The sequence below is a fragment of the Schistocerca gregaria genome, chromosome X, assembly GCF_023897955.1.
Source record: "Schistocerca gregaria isolate iqSchGreg1 chromosome X, iqSchGreg1.2, whole genome shotgun sequence".
Taxonomy (NCBI): domain Eukaryota; kingdom Metazoa; phylum Arthropoda; class Insecta; order Orthoptera; family Acrididae; genus Schistocerca; species Schistocerca gregaria.
This window is the reverse complement of record NC_064931.1, coordinates 162,170,037-162,173,188: the sequence shown is the minus strand read 5'-3', so window position 1 is coordinate 162,173,188 and position 3,152 is coordinate 162,170,037. Positions and strand designations below refer to the sequence as shown.

Sequence of the window (3,152 nt, the reverse complement as noted above, 5' to 3'; positions counted from 1 at the left end):
TCGCGGATGGAAGCGTCACATTCTCTCATGCCAACAATGCGACCTGTTTCAAACCTACTGGTTTGACGTTACGGTTCGTGCGAGGCACCTTGCACGTCTGCTCAAGCTACACCGATGCATTACCTCTGGTTTATAGAACAAAGAGAGCCACAGCCACATTTTACCGATAGGTGGAGTTGCGCCGCGATATACATGTTGACCTAAAACCTGAGGACCGACGTTATTAAAATGCTAATCATTTCAGCAGAACACACTAATGTACATGTCCTGTGAATATGAACGTCCTAGCTTTAGTCGGTCAAAGTTCTCTGTGTTTTCTGAACATGAGCGTATTACCGTCGCAAGTAAATGCGACGAATAGCGAGAGCAGGCGAGAAGACGTACAGAAATGAAAACAACAAATAAACGCATGTGAACTACGTTACAATAAAGGATTTCAAGAGTTAAAACCTCCAAAACGGAATGTAAGACTCATAACATATGGTAGTTGTGTAGAACAGGCAACGGCCTTGCCGCAGTGGCTACACCGGTTCCCGTGAGATCACCGAAGTCAAGCGCTGTCGGGTGTGGCCGGCACTTGGCTGGGTGACCATCCGGGCCGCCATGTGCTGTTGCCATTTATCGGGGTGCACTCAGCCTCGTGATGCCAATTGAGGAGCTAATCGACCGAATAGTAGCGGCTTCGGTCGAGAATACCATGGTAAAGACCTGGAGAGCGGTGTACTGATTCCATGCCCCTCCTATCTGCATCCTCCTTTGAGGATGACACGGCGGTTGGATGGTCCCGGTCCGTCACTCGTGGCCTGAAGGCGGAGTGCTTTTAGTGCCTTAGTTGTGTAGAACAAATAGAATGTACCTACGTCTGCAGGTCGCGTCCTCACACTCCACACATATCACTTGGACTAAAGAGTGATGTCTTCTTATCTGACACAAAATGCGGACCTCATGGAAGCCCTGCCTCTTTGCAAAAAGTTGTGACAACGATTCGTACTAACAGTTTAATTGCAGGGCAAGTGATTTATGGTTGTGATAGTTTTCTCATTGTGTGTGTTCAGATGCAGAGATTTTCTAATTAATTCGTACTTTTTTTGAATACTATTGTATGACAAATGTCTTGTTGTAAAATATTACCCTACTGAGAGTACAAGAGACTGATTTCATTTACAGATAATTCATCACACTAACAGCTTGTACCCCTTGTCAGCTTGAAACTATATGTACATCAACTACTGGCACCAATTGTATATCCATCTGCATATTTTCGAGCATTAACCAATGTATTACCCCAACCTTTAGGCAAATAATATATGTAACATCTAACCTTAAGACCCCTTACCATGTAAAGTTTGCTCTCATACAATTACTCTTTCCACACACTCACTCTCCCTCTCTTCCTCACTTTCTCTCTCTCTCTCCTTTTGCCTCCAGGCTCTCACATCTGTCTACTAATCGCAATAGAATATTGTTAATTATGTATAACTGCTGTGGCCAATATGATTATTGTACTTAAAGTTTGTAACATTTCACCTGATTGTTATTAACAAGTATGAAGTTTAAGCCATTTTAACATTCCACCTGATTGTACAAACGAGTATGAAGTTTAAGCTGTTTTAACTTGTCAAAATTGGATTTATATGACAGCTGAAGTACACATACGTATCCGACACCTCAAAACAGTCACCTCCAAATCCTTTAAATAATTATTCTGTAATAATGTTGTTACGATTTATATACTTTGTACTTGCGATAATGTCTTCTCTTCTGCTACAGGAACCTTGCACCCAGCAGATTCCAGACGCCATATTTGTTTACAAATATGACAGTACACATGTGATGTGTTACTACAGCGAAAGGAACCTGCGACCGCTGGACGTACGCTATTTTACTTATTTTATGTTTACCGTTAGTTACCAGTTTAATTTTTTGTCAGAAGAAAGCGAAAACCATGTTCTGAAATAGTGTCTTGTTTCTCCACTACACAGTGACACAAGTTCCTCCAAAAAATCGTAACACAACACACACACAAATGTCATACTAACTAATGTAAATCCACCCGATGATGGAGGTTTAAACCTTGGAAACGCGTGGTGGAAATAAATAAAACGGTGACTGGTAACAGTACCCTACTGACAGCTTCTTCATAAAATGCTCTCATTTAATGATCGTACTTAAATTTTGTAAGCCAGATAGAATTATGATTATTATCTGTTTCAAAAAAGAGAAATTATTAATCAAGAAATATCAATTTCTAAACGACTTGCTCTATTAATATGACGCTGCGCTCGTATCCGAGACAGATGTTAGTTCGGTAACTCGTACAGCTGTTGCTGTAGCTATTTTCCAATTTCCGCATGATGTCCCTGCAATTGCTTCATGAATAATTTTTCTCTTTCGTTTACATAACTGTTTCTACTTCAAACAGAACAGTTCTTCATGACTTAGGGGTACGGAAGAGTGAGCAGGAATTCACCCGGAACGAGGATAATTACATGATTTATCTGTAGCACCAGCAGTTCTCACACGGTATGCCTCTTGCTCTTTTTATAATACCGACCGCATGCAATTATGAATCCCATAATATGCCCTGAATAAAATGTCCTCTTCTGTACTAGATTTAAACTTGTGAAATCACATAATAACGCAGTCTGACAGCACCTTCAAAGAAATCTGACAACAGCAGAACAGAAATAACTTACTGTGCGCAACATATTAATAATGGGTATACGTACAGGGTGATTCAAAAAGAAAGAACAGATTTCAGTTTTTTTTATTACAGACAAACTTTGAAATATATAAACACATTGCACATAACAATGGATAGAAGAAGGTTCAAAGATTTATGTTCTCATAGACACTATGTCATAAATTCAATATGAGCACTCTGTGTGCTGCTCGAGAAATATCGAAACGGTACTCCATTTCATTCCACACACGAATCAACAGGTCACCGCCGGCCGATGTGGCCGAGCGGTTCTAGGCGCTTCAGTCTGGAACCGCGCGACCGCTACGGTCGCAGGTTCGAATCCTGCCTCGGGCATGGATGTGTGTTATGTCCTTAGGTTAGTTAGGTTTAATTAGTTCTAAGTTCTAGGGGACTGATGACCTCAGATGTTAAATCCCATGGTACTCAGAGCCATTCGAACCAACAGGTC

At 41.0% G+C, this 3,152-nt stretch overlaps 1 pseudogene; it reads left to right on the top strand.

Annotated features, from left to right (window-relative positions):
- The first annotated feature begins 499 nt into the window (after positions 1-499).
- LOC126299884 (5S ribosomal RNA) lies at positions 500-617 on the top strand (annotated as a pseudogene).
- The last annotated feature ends 2,535 nt before the right edge of the window (positions 618-3,152 follow it).